This window comes from Agelaius phoeniceus, chromosome 1 (assembly GCF_051311805.1).
Source record: "Agelaius phoeniceus isolate bAgePho1 chromosome 1, bAgePho1.hap1, whole genome shotgun sequence".
NCBI classification, from domain to species: Eukaryota; Metazoa; Chordata; class Aves; order Passeriformes; family Icteridae; genus Agelaius; species Agelaius phoeniceus.
This window is the reverse complement of record NC_135265.1, coordinates 136910026-136923681: the sequence shown is the minus strand read 5'-3', so window position 1 is coordinate 136923681 and position 13656 is coordinate 136910026. Positions and strand designations below refer to the sequence as shown.

The following is a 13656-nucleotide window of genomic DNA, read 5'->3' as shown; positions in this document are numbered from 1 at the left end:
GCAGTTATGTTGTGCGGTACGAAGACAAAGCTTCATTGGTCTTCAATGTAAGACACAACTTCAGCTCCACACACTTATGCATATAACTACTTTTGGCTTTGTAAATCCGCAGGGGAGGCCTGTGGCTCCTGCCAGGGGAAAGCCGGCCCCGCGCCCATGCCGGGGCTGTCAGAGGTGTCGCCGGGCGGGCGGTGTCTCGCCCCGCAGCGGGGCTGCTCTGCGCCGCTGCCGAGGGCTGCGCGGAGCTGCTCTCCCTGCCCACATCCGTCCGCCCCACAACGGGAAGGGCGGCGTTACTCAGAGAGGCAGAAGAGGCTCGGCGGTGGAGGACGGGCACCAGCCAGGGGTATCACGGACAGGGACTCCTGTCACGGCGGCGGCAGAGGATCCCGGCGGGGCACAGGATCCCGCCCTGCCTGCACGGCCGGGAAGAGAGGGCGGGAGGCGGGTGGAGGAGACACCCCCTGCTTTTATCGCCCGCACCGCACCGGGGTGTGCTGGCTCTCCGCGCCGCAGAGGAGCCTTGTCGGGGGACAGAGACTTGCAGGAGCCCTGCTTATCCTGCCCCAGCAGGCTCTGCCCCGCGGACGGTGCCCCGGGGCTGCAGCCCGGCCCTGCCTCCCCCGAGGTCGATTCCGTGCTCTCGGCTCTTCTCCCCGCCGCGGCGCCCGACTTGGTTTAGCCCGGGGCAGGCGCTAGGAATAAGCCCTGTCCCCTTTGAAGAGCCTCGGTTCAGGCTCGCCTCTTCCCTCCCACCGCCGCTGCGCACTGCTCGGTCCCGACTGGGCCCTCCCGCCGGGGCGGCTCCAGTGGCTCCGGCTCCAGCTCCACAAGTTCCTGCTGCCCGTGCCCCGGGAGCGCGCACGAGGCTGGCCCGGCCGTCGGGGGCGCCGGGCGGGAGCAGCGGGAGCGGCAGCGGGAGCGGTGCCGGGAGGGGCGGGAGGAGGGCTGTTGTGCGGGAGCCGCCGATGCCGCTGTGAGATGGCATCATTCTGCGCGGCGGCGGCGGCGGAGCGCGGCGCGGAGGGGTGAGGAGCCGCCGCGGCGGCGAGGAAGCGAAGAAGAAGCAGAGAAAGGTGGAAGGAAGGAGAAGGAGGCGGCAGCAGCTGTGAGGCTGCGAGCACGGTAAGGGCACAAAACAGGCTGTGCCGCAGCCTCTCTGGTTTGCGGTCTGGCCCGGCAGAAACGCGGCTGCCGTCCTCGCTCCTCGCCGCCGCTCGGCCGTGGGCAGCCAGGGGGGTGGGCGCTGGACGGCTGCGATCTGCCCCTGTCACCGAGGGGCGGGGAGGAGGGGAATGGGCGTGGGGGCTAAAATGGCGAAGGGAGCCATAGGGAGGTCTCGGTCTCTCCTTTCCGGCACTTCCACTCGTCGCACCCCTCGGGCTCTGCTGGCGGGGGGTTGCTTCTCCCCTCCCGATGCCCCACATGGTGTTCGGAAAATTGCTGGCTTTCCCTGCCGTCTCCCACTCTGGCTCGCGTCTGGACAGGGCTGAGGGCCTCTGGGCCCGCACCTGGCGAGGGGAGGGAGGGTCGGGGCTGTGGTGAGCCTGTGTCTCTGTGGGGCGGGGGGACAGGGAGGGGGAGTGTCGCCGGTGTCCGGTGTCAGCGAATAACCTTGTTTATTCCTGTCTACGGCCTTTGCGAGGGTGACTGGGGGCTGAGTCGTGACCTGTGTCAACGCTGAGTGGATTGCGAGAGGCTTTAGTGGCCAGGAGTCAGTGAGGCAGCTCCACGGCCGGCCCTGGCTCGCTTATGTGAAAGCAGAGGAGAAGGATATTGTGGCGTTTATGTTCACCTTCCTTTGGTGGAGCCGGGGAGGGAGGAGGTGAGGAGCCGTGTCCTCTCCCCGGTGCGCTGCTGTCGCCCCTCACGGTGCCAGGCGCAGGGGACACGGGGTGTTCTCGGTCAGCGCTCAGGTTTTAGGTGTCTGCTCGTCTCTCGGGGTCCCTGTGATGGGTGTTTGGCTGAGCGGACTTTGTGAATTGAAGACCTCAAAAGACCTGTTTGTGTCCTTTATCTTTGTTTATGTTGTTGCAAAATGTTACAACTCGGTGTGTTTATTTACTTGATTTTATTTGTAGTTGTCTTATTTTTGGAATGATACCAATTCTCATCCCAGTTTAACTAGGATAAGCTAGCTCTGCTTCCAGATCTATAAATGTTTAAACTGTACATCAAAGAGAGAAAAGGACTTAACAGCATCTAATTATTTTAATGAGAGCTCTTCGATGTTGGGTGAAACTGTAAAAAAAGGTATTCATATTTAAGTTGCACTTTCAAAGGGCAGCTGTGTCTTATAAAAAGTAATCAGGATGCCGTGCATTGAAAAAAACTCAGGTAGGCAAGTTTAATAATACTGCTTTACTAGGAGATGCAATGACTGACTGCAGGTAGCTGGGTTATATATGGACATACCTCTGAAAGACAGTATGATCTTCATTGTAATAAGTCTACTCTTAAAATTGGTATTCTGGTTTAATCTCTGCAGTATAGAAACAAAGGGACTGATATTGGCTGTGATAAAGCTTTACTAACTTGAACTGGTTGTATATTTTTAAAGAATTTTGTATACTGCCTTATCTGAGTCCGTTTGGTCAAGGTCTAAACTGAATAACAATTTCTGGTTGATTTAAATACTAATAAAGATTAAATAAATTTACTTATAGAAAAAAATCTGAGATCTTTTCATCCTTATAAGAAAAATTTTACAGCCGCAAAAACACAATTTACTTGGATTCATGACAAAAGTGCTTTCAAATGGAGAAGTAGAAATACTTCTGGTTGATGCTGCTTGTGAACTTGTGGGTTTAGAATCCCTTTATCACCTCCTCAGTGTGGATTTTGAGCTATATTTTAAAGGTCTAGTCCTATAAGTGCTTCTAGCTTGAGCAGCTTAGTACTATCCATGGACTTTCCCCAATGACACTGTAGAATAATTCCCTTAAATACAAAATTATACTTGAAAGCTTGACAGCTTTTGGACTGATTTATTCTCTTGGTATGGGACACTTTGTTACCAAAAGAATATGGATTATTTTTGTTTGTAAAATAGTTTACATTTGTTGTTTGATTTCAGTGAAAAAAGCACTGTAAGTCAGCCAGTGTGTTTTTGTTAAAGGGTTTTCAATAAACTTTAGATAATCACTTTGCCTACAAGTGCTTCTTAAATCACAGGAATACTGATGGAGTTCAGAGCCAACCCCTTTTCATGAGTCTGTGGAACCCTTGGAAGGAGAAGTGTCTGCTAGTTTTACTGATCTTCATCTTTTTAGCTTTCAGTAGGAAGTTGGAAATTTTGATAAGTTGGAATTCTCCCCACTTCCCCGTTGTTTTTCATGAAAGGATGTGTGTGGGGAAAGAGATTCCTTCTGGGTTTTGAACAGGAAGAATCAGGAGTAAGGTTTGGTATCACATTCAGTTTCTTCGTACTTCCTATGCCATTGAAGCGTTAGACTTGAAAATTAAGGTGCCGAGATCAAAACATCATGACCTAAGCCATGCCTGTTAATTGGAAATGGCTTCTCTTTATGCACTTAAGGTAAATACTTATTGTTAGCTTAAAAAAGCCCTGCAATCTAAATCCCCCACAAAAACCCTCAAGTTCATTTTAGAATTGAGTTGAGATAATGAAGTGTGAAGGCTAGGTGAGGTAATGAATGGAGTGATAACCAAAATAAGTGCTTGCTGCTAGCTGTCTTTAAGTGATTCTTGTTAGTTACTTTTAGCTGTGTTAAAAAGACTCTTCCTGAAGACTGAAAAGGAGTGAAGCTACTGATAAAAATGTACTATCTTTTAGGCAAGTCTTCTGCACTTGCCTGCTTCTGCAGAGTGTAACATTCACCTGAATTAAAAAAAAAAAAGCCAAAAACCCTTCTGGCTCTGCCAGATAATCAGTTGCATAGTGACTCAAAATCAGAAAAGCTGCTCCAGTGTGCCTGTAATAAAGTGTCTGAACTAGGGCAGGATTCCCCCAGTTTCTATGGTAGTGTCATATTAGCAAAAATCCTGCTATTTTTTCTGTCCTTGCGAAACTTGTAAACCAGAACTGCTGAACTCATCATTTGAGTTCTGAGTTGTGCAATATAGTGACACTCTTCTATATTCTCAGGTCTGTGTCCCAGTGCAGGCAATAGGAGCTGGTTACATCCAGGTCCTTCTTTCAAAGTTTGCTGCCATTGCATCAGTAGGTGCCACTTTCTGTGTCGGTGTTCATTCAGATTTACTGTGGTGTGCTGGAGATTCTCCTGTGGTTACATAAAGTGGCCATAGGTAAGGATCTTTGGAAATACTGGAGGTGTCACCACTGTTTTCTTGAAGAAAAATAATATAGTTGGAAAGAGAAACCTCCTCTACTTATTAGCAGGAGTTGGGAGTGTCCAGAAGAGGCATTCCAAAGGCTTGTAAAAAAGGTGAAGTCTTAGAGTGGTGCACCCTCTTTCCCTGCCCTGGCCCTCTCCCCTGTAGAACACTGACATGGCACAGGTTTTGCTAAAATGTGCTATGATACCTTTAAGAGAGAGTAAGAGTGAGTTTTTGTTTTTAGTTGCTTTTTGTAAGTGAAAAGCTCTAATTGCTGCTGCTTGTGATTTGTATTTGCTGTGTTTGAGGAGCTGCTGGTTTAATCAGACACGTATTTAAGTTTAGCTCTGTTTTCCAAGTGTAGTGTTGCTTTAGAGAGAAACACTGGAGATTCCAGGTAAGCTGTCAGCTGTCAGAGTGGTTATAGGATGTCAGAATTGTTTACAGGGGAGCATGCTAGGTTTGGTTTTGTTTTGTTTTCATGGCTTTTTTTTTTTTTTTTTAAATTTCTTAGCATTGCAGGGAAAGTATGTCAGGAAAACCTTTAGGTTTCTTTTACATATAGATTTACTAATTATTGCACATACAATAAGAAGTAATTAATCATTGCAGGTTTACATGGCTGTACTGCTGTAGTTTTATAGCAGCCTATGTATGACAAAAAAACAATTATATTTTGATTTGCTCTCCTGTCAGTCAGTGTTGAGGACTGTGTAAATTGTTAATCTAATGTACAGTTTGATAATGCAGTACTGTCAAAAAATCACTTTTAAAATCCTGTTAAAAGAGAGTATGGCTTTGGATTTAACTTACAAATTCTACTTAATTTGCAAGAGTCAATTGAAATTTACTGAGCTGGTTGTGTTACTTTATAATGGCTTTTGACTAAAATAAAAGTCATCAATAAAGTTGGAGTGAAGCATGTGTTTAACAAAGCAGATTATGTTCTTCAGTTTTTATTAACCACCGTTTTTCTTTTCATTGGAGTTTGTTAGATATGCTTTTGTTCAGCTTTAAGTGGCTAGCATCTGAGCATACTTAAATGTAACCAGTTCTAAACCTGAATACTTTTTTCTGAATAAAATTATCTGTTACACAGTAGGACAATCTCTTGATTTGTCTTACATGTAAATGGCATTGAAAATGCAAATGCATATTAGTATCTGACCCCTCAAGTAGTTCAAACAGCATAGAATTACTCCCATCTACTTTGATTCCATTAGGATTTTAGGCTTATTTTGCAGGATATTGTCTTGAAGATCGAGGAAAGCAATTTAAAAACTGATGAGAGGAGGAAGTCAGATTCTAAAGATAAGCAGCAAAATAATTCTGGTTTATGCATTTAAGTGTCTTCACCTTGCAGCCTGAAGTGGGCAGAGGAGAGCTCTTATCTGTGCTTCTGTGAGCATAGAGAGCAGTAAACAGGATACTCTGCACACATTTCTCATCACTGGGGTTTTTAACCCAGATCTTTTGGTATAAGATCTGAATGGAGCCGGAGATTAGCAGAAGAATCCTTTAAAAAAGGAAGCAACTAAAAACTTCTACCTGTTTCTCATGTAGGTGGGTGAAAAATATAGGAGGACTTTGGATTTTATGTGCATTTCAAGATAGCCAGAAATTCTCAGTATAAATCAAATCAAATGAGTTGTAGTTTTAGAATGGGCTAAAGTAAACAGGAAAGATAAAGTTGATAATCTGTAAAATTGCACAATATGCTTTGGCATCAAAACTGAAAAAATAACACATGTCCAGTTTTGAAACAGAGTGCTGTGGTAGTTCTTGAAAAATTCAGAAAGACTTTTTTTTGTTTGTTGTTTGTAAGGATGGAGTAAAACTGTTGAACAGATCATGATACCTTAGTCTTAAAAGCTGACCTTGTTTTTATTAACTGGTGTACCAAAATTACATACACAATTCTCTCTTGTATTTCCTAGCATCTGTGATGACATAAAATTATGTTTGTAAGCATAACAATTAAAAAACAAAGTAAAATATAAGAGGAAAGCTCAATAGAAGATGAATAGTAATAGGATTGGCAAACTTCCCTTTTCTCCTCAGGTTAGAATCGTGGAAACTGCTGCTTCTTAAATTTCAGTTCCCTTTTTCCTCCATTCTTGGCACAATTTATTTTCCACTTCCAACGATCTTTGTACAGTGTTATCTTTTTAAAAATGATCACTTTTCTTACTTAGTAGCTGAGAAGATTTTGGGCATTAAAAAAAAAAAGAAAGGAAAAGAAGATGGATTTTGACTTCAAGATGCCAGTTACAAGGACAGTAAAAAATCAGTTAGTATTGAAAATCTGGTGGAAGACTGATATCTGTATGTCATTCCAGAATAAAATAAATCCCTGACTGTCTTGTAAGAGATTGCTGACAAAATTTTGTCATGGGATGGTAAATTAAATTGCATTGTTAAGGGAATAGCCATGGGAAAGAAAACTATTTGGAAGCTTAGTTCATAACATGATGAAGTCTTCTGCTAATGAACGGACAAAATCGGAAATTGAGTAGTTGAACCTTCAGATGGAAATAACAGTGGGTAGTGTAATATTTGGTGATAGGTACATTTTCTATGTTAACATAGGAGACCTAGTGTTGGAAAGAGTAGCTTCAACTATTCCTCAAAATGAGGTGTAATGAAGCATTGGTATAACAAGAACCAAACGTAGTGAAGAACTGTTTTACGAAAATGTCCCATCAGAAATGGAGTAAAAATCTAAATGTTGGAAAGTATTCAGAATATAACATATATGAGCTTACATGCTATTTTTATATTACTTACATAAGCATATTTGTTACTCTTCTATGGTAAATGGTTTTGGGAATCTCCCAGATATTTTACAAATGAGCTGTTGGGTTTCTTTGTTGTTTGTATTCAGTGTTTGATCAGGAAAATATAACTGATTGAGGAGAAAACTATCAGAGTAGTACAGCTTCTGTGCAAATAAAATGAAAAATGTTGCTAATTTTTAGCATTAAAAGTAAGTGAAGAGAAGCCTCTAGCAGAGGCACACAGAACCTTAAATATTTAATATATTAAATATAACTTTCAGCTCATGCTTTTAATCCTGTGTCATATAACTAAACAAAAAGGTATTAGAGAACACTTTGAAAAGTTGTGGAGGGTAGTCTATCAAGAAGTAATTCTTACACATTTCAGTTGAGATTAACTGATGTATGATTCAAAATAAGGAATAAACAGACAAGGAGAAAATTCATTGCTAAAAAATAGGGATTTTAATAAAAATATTATACAGATTGTACTTTAGTACATAAACTAAATGCATTTTAAAATACTTTCAAAGAGCTAGTTAGACTGCCCACTGTAGCCTTTTTTTTTTTTTGGTTACAGTTTTTTATGTTTTGGTTTGGTTTTTTTGCATATAACTATCAGCGACAGTCTACTTTCAGAGTTGGCTGCTGTTCTTGTCTCTTTTGTACAAATCTATCATGCTGGTTGCTTCAGTTTCAAAGCTTTAAAGGCTATAAGAAATCAAAATTGATTAAATAAATCTCTATTAGCAGAGACATATACTTTGGGCTTGTTTTCCTGCATATTTGAACATTTTGTGTTTCAGTCCTTCCCTTATAACAGAGGGGAGCTAAGAACATTTTTCCAGATGTTCAGTGACACTCCACAGCTTAAAAACTGGTGTTTCTAAAGGTTGATATAGAAGATGTAGGAATAGACTAAAGAATAAAACAGACAATGTCATCATGCCACTGTTTCTGTGCACAGTGCATTCCTAGCTTGAATGAATGCTTTGTGTATTTTTTCAACTTTTTCTGTGTCCTGCCCCATCTTGAAAGCCGTACAGTACAACTGGGGAAGGCATAAGAAAGGACAGCAAGAGGAGGAGAGATTCACATGGATGAAGACTTAGAGAATGACTAAGCATTTTTAGTGCTCTTCAGGCTGAAGGCCTGTGCGTTGACCGTATCATGCAAGTGTATATTTTGTGGGTAAAACATGCTGGAGATGCTTTTCTCTTGCTTGTCTTTCCTCTAATATCTACCCTCACAAGTCCCTCGAAAATCAACCTGAATTAGGGAATAACTTTGACCTCCTTCAGTGGGAAGCTGGTCTTTTCTGTGCACTTTTTGTAGCCACCTGATTTCAAAGCAGTGTTGCTCACAAGAATAAGGTGTTGATAATTTTAAGTTTTATAACTTAGTCTTTAGCTTTTCTCTAGAAAGGATACTGACCTTCATGAAAGTGTGTTTTCATTCACTGTTGCTTTTGTAATGATGTGTTAAACTTACTATGCTAGATATTGTGGTTCAGTATTGACCCTTGAGAAGTCAAACCTTGGGCCCTTCTGGTATGACCTGTTTTTTATTAATTTTATTAATCAATTAATAATTTTTATTTATTAATAAAACAGTGACGTGTTTTTTATTAATTTTCATGTTCTCAACTTTGATTTTTTTTTGTAGTTAAATTTTGGAATCATATTAACTCAGACTAAAATTGGACTGGAAAATAATTAGCAGAAACAGGCAACTCTTTGTTTTAAGACATGAGAATTATTCATCAGCTTAGAGCCTTAGTAAGGATCAGGTTGAATTCTCTAGCACTGTAGAGACTGAAGGGCTATTTTTGAAAAAGCAAGTGACAGTGCTTGGCTGAATGCTCTCAGGTAGCAGTAGGTAAGATTAGTGCAGTCTGTGACTGGAAGTAGGACAGACATGTTTTAGTGTTTTAACACTGCTGAGATTGACAGCTGGAAAGAGCCTTGCATAGCACTTTTAAAAAATCAAATATTCAGAGAAAAGAGAGTGAGAACATGCAGTGAATTCTACTTATACCTCTTTGAGCTATTTTTTGAGATAAAGTTACTGGTGAGAGGTGGATCACATCAAATGTCTTACTGACAAAAATTGTGCAAAACCTTTTCTGCCACTTTCTCATAACACTGAGTAGGCTTCTCTTCCCCTCTTTGAATTATTGTTTTTTTGTGACTTATCAAAACAATGGGGAGGCTGGGAAACTATTTTGTGGATCAGTAATAATGTATTTCCCATTATTGGTATTCCTTAGTCACCTTTTTCATGTCCCATAAAAACATAGTGGGGGGATGTAACAGTAACAGCAGCACTTTTGGTTAACGTCTTTAAAGTTGTTCCATGTTCGCCAATTTTGCTATGGCTGCAGCAGAGATGTGTTTACACCAGTCAAAGCTATTATAACTAATAAGGTGGTGCTGACAGACACAAATTCCTGCCAGTGGATTTTATATGCTATCTGGGCACTCTTGGTATGTGCTCAGGCTCTCCTCCTGTTCAGAAGCTCATAGTTCTCCATTTTCCATGTGGTGAAAATAGGTTACCTATATAATTTAATATGGAAGTACCTATATGTAACTAGGGGGTAAAGTTTTCGATTTGCAGTGTAGGTACACTAAAATCTGCCCACATTTTAACAATCTATCTTAATATATTGCTTTACATTGCTCTTGATGCAAGTCTGATAAGCAATAATTTATACCAAGCATTAGGATTCTGCATAACAGAAGACAACCCAGAAGGCTTGTGTGGCTAGCATATATCATGTTCTGACAGATATGAGAACTATTCAGCTAAATATTAGAATTAAGGAGAAAATATTCTTCTCTGATTTCTTGACATATGTGTTGGCCTTTACCTACCATTGTTCTGTTCAAGAAACCTGAAAGTTGTTTACTCTGTTTGTTTCACTGCATGTGCATTTTTATCTGTAACACACAGAGGAGGCATTGTGGTAGGACCTAGAAGCATCATTGTGATTAAGATTTGCAAGCAATGCATGCTGTAAATATTTTGCTGTAAGTTGCTCTGTAGCAGTGGAACTAGGCTCCATACAGACTTTTCTTACAGTTACAATTCTTTGCTTCATGTGCTGTTCTAGACTCTTCTTACTTGTAATAAAAAAGGCACTGTGCACTGCTGCAGCTCAGACTGATTCAGAGCTTTCTGTGGTGTTTGTGTAGCTTTTGAGTCAGGCAGTGCAGAGAGCTTGAACTCACGCTGCAGCCTTTGCTCAGCAAGCACATGAAATTGTGTCTCTTTCCTCTGCTAGGCTATTGAACTTTGTGAAACTCATGGGAACTTAGTGTTTCAGAAGATATTACTTCTCAGTTTATTTTAACTGGATTTGGTGGTGAACAGATTCACTTAGAGGGATGGAGATGAAAGGAAGAGGGGGAAGAGGCAGGTGGACAGTATGAGTCATTCATGTGATGTTTGCTTGGGAAAACAAGGCTAAAAAGGGCCAAGTATATGGCAGACCAGAACAGGCAGATGTGTGCAATGGAATCATAGTCATTTGTCTGGGCCTCTTGCATAACACTCAGAAATGCAGTTTTTTGTAAACTTATGTAATGGTAGTATATTTTTTCTTAGACCCTTGTATGAGGCTGGTAATATGTTATAGATAATGCACAGATCAATTCTGCAGCATTTGTAGCAATGGTCAATGAATGTATTTGAAAAAAATGGAGAAAATACTGTTTGTATATAGCTTGCTCTCTATATCAATAGGAGTAGATGAAGATTTGGTTTCTGAGATGGAGGGGTGGAAAATGCATACAGCTTGGCTTAAGAAGGAGGGTTTATACTGTGTATAAACATACAGTAATATTTATATCAGACCCGATGTGAAGAATGTTAGAATTTGTCCAAAGGAGGAGTAGAGGGCATGACTTATGAGGGGCAGCTCAGGATACTGTGTTTGATCAGCTTAGAGAAGATGAGACGTAGAGGTGACGTCATCGCTGTCTACAACTCCCTTATGATGGGGAACAGATAAGGAGGTGCTGATCTTCTGGTGTGCAGTGATAGGAGGTGAAGGAGTTGCTTAAAACTGTTTTGGTTTGGTTGGTTAATAAGGAATTCTCTGCTGAACCATGGAATGGCGTATGTTGGAAAGGATCTCAAAAGTGGGGTCAAGCACTGGAACAACCTTCCCAGGGAAGTGGTCATGGCCCCAGGCTGTCAGTTTGCAAGAATAAAATAGAGTACAATATTTCAATTAGCAGGGACCTACAGTGATAATCTAGTCCACCTGCCTGAGCAGTTCAGGGCTAACAGCAAGGTAAACTATGTTGTTAAGGGCACTGTCTGAATGTCTCTTTAAACACTGATGGGCCTGGGGCATAGACCATCTCTCTAAGAAACCTGTTACAGTGTTTGACCACCTTCTCAGTGAGGAAATACTTTCTAATGTCAGGTCTGAACTTCCCCTGACTCAATGTTGAACCATTTCTACATGTCCTGTCACTAAACAACCTGAAGAGGAGATTAGCACCTCCCTCCCCAGTTTCCAGTCAGCAGACTTGCTACTGGTCCATTCAACTCCAGTATCTATTGGAATGTGATCCCAATATTACCAGGTGGAATGTGCCTGGACCCTTCTGGCCCTTGCTGCTTGACCAGAGGCGGCAGCTGTGGTGTTTTCACCTCAGAGACACCCCTGGCTGGCTGTATGTTGCACCTAGGCACTTGGAACAAGTCCAGGCAAGCAGGAATTCAGTTTTTACCTCTAATGGAAAGGCTTTGGGCGAGGTGAAGAGGAAAAGGAGACAGATTCTGCTGGAGGGTTAATCCAGAGTTTTATTCCATGGTCACAGATCTCCGAATCTTGGTAACAGCTCCAACAGAATCCCGACCGCATGGTCCTGTGTCTTTTTAAGCCCGGGGAAAGGGGGGGGGGGAAGGGGTAGGTGAGCCACCAACCAGGTGGGAGAGGGGCAGTCTCAGGGGACAATGACACCTGGACTGGCCAATGACCCCAGGGCTGAGAAGCATCTTTTGAACTGCACCAACCAGACAATGCCCTTGCTGGAATGTTAAGATTGACGGACAGCACTTAGCAAGGGGGCAAGGGGGAGGGGAAGGGAGAGGTTGGCACACTTGGGAAACTGGGATAGCTAAAACAGGATATTGCTTCACACTGCAGCAAGTATCTGGATCATTGATATAAATATTGAACAGGACTGGCCCTGGAACTGAGCCTTGAGGAACAGCACTGGGACGGGTCACCAGTCAGGTGTAGTCCCATTTGGTACAACCCTTTGAGCTCTGCCCTTCAGACAGTACTTCACTGAGCATACCACAAACCTGCTCTTCCCACAGTTGGGCAACTTGTCCTGAAGGATGTTGTGAGGAGCAGTATCAAAAGCCTTGCTAAAATCCAGAACTATATCTGCCATCTTCCCTTCATCCACAAGGTCAGAGACCTTATCCTAGGAGGATATAAAAAACACTAAAAAATATAAAATTAAACAGGATCATTTCATGATCACAGCTGCCAAGACAGCAAACTACTGTCACATCCCCCACGAGTCCTTCTGTATTCACGAATAGCAAGTCTGGGAGGGCATCTTTTCTAGCTGGCTCACTGAGTACCTGTGACAAGAAGTTACCTCCTACAGACTTCAAGAATTTCCAAGACTTCCTCATCACACTGGTATGGTGCTCCTGATTGATATTAATTGAAATCTTTTATGAGGGCAAGGGCTACAAATTCATAGGTTTCCCCTAAATTGCCTTGAGAATAATTCATCAGTGATTATGTGCTGGAGGGGGTATCAGTTGTAGATGCCCACTGCAACAACTCCTTTTCTTCCATACCCCTAATCCTCTCTCAGGGGCTCTCAATCATATGTCATCACTAACTGTAAGGCTGTGCAATCAAACCCTTGCTCACAAACAGAGCAATTCCTCCACTTTGCCTGCTCTGCCTTTTGCTCCTGGACAGCCTATAGCCCTCCATCCCAGTGCTCCAGCCATGAGACTCATCCCACCAACAATATCATAGCCCTGGGAACTGACCAATCCATCCTGTTCAGGAAGCATTCAGACAGTGCTCTGAGATACTTTTAGATTTATGTTAAAAGATGTTTAACTTTTATGTTGCACTGTGTGGAGTCAGGAATTGGATAGGGTGATCCTTTGGGTTCTCTTCCATCTCAGAATGTCCTGTGTTTTAAGAAGAGTTACAGTTTGCTTTCCACTTCAGTTCTCTGTCCATCTGCTGCAGGGTTGGCAACTTGGAACTTAGTAACAAAATATTTACAGTGTATCAGGGACGTTGGAGTATCTCTAGAGAAGCTGTTGGTTTACTGTCAGGGAAAACTAGTGCCTTGTCCTATTGTCAAGGCCTTGTAAACCTTGGAAGTGGAGAGTGCTGAAGCTGACATTCTACTTCTGTGAAAGCAGATCCTAAGGAAACCACTACTGTATTTATATCACCAGTATGTACTGTGGCCTTGGAAAAAGATGAGAAATTAAATGCTGCTATATTCCTGTCTGTTCTCACTGGTCTGAAGATTCACTCCCAAAAGTATGTTGATGAAAACAGAAAGTATGAGGA

The 13656-nt window shown here is 42.4% G+C and overlaps 1 protein-coding gene across 5 annotated transcripts in view; it reads left to right on the top strand.

Moving 5' to 3' along the window:
- Positions 1-987: 987 nt before the first annotated feature.
- The window catches only part of WWP1 (WW domain containing E3 ubiquitin protein ligase 1), a 58757-nt gene continuing 46088 nt past the window's right edge, over positions 988-13656 (top strand). For all 5 annotated transcript variants that reach the window (XM_054649370.2, XM_054649322.2, XM_054649330.2 and 2 more), the window contains exon 1: positions 988-1125. The gene's annotated coding sequence lies outside the window, so the exon portion shown is untranslated. The remainder of the gene's footprint in view (positions 1126-13656) is intronic.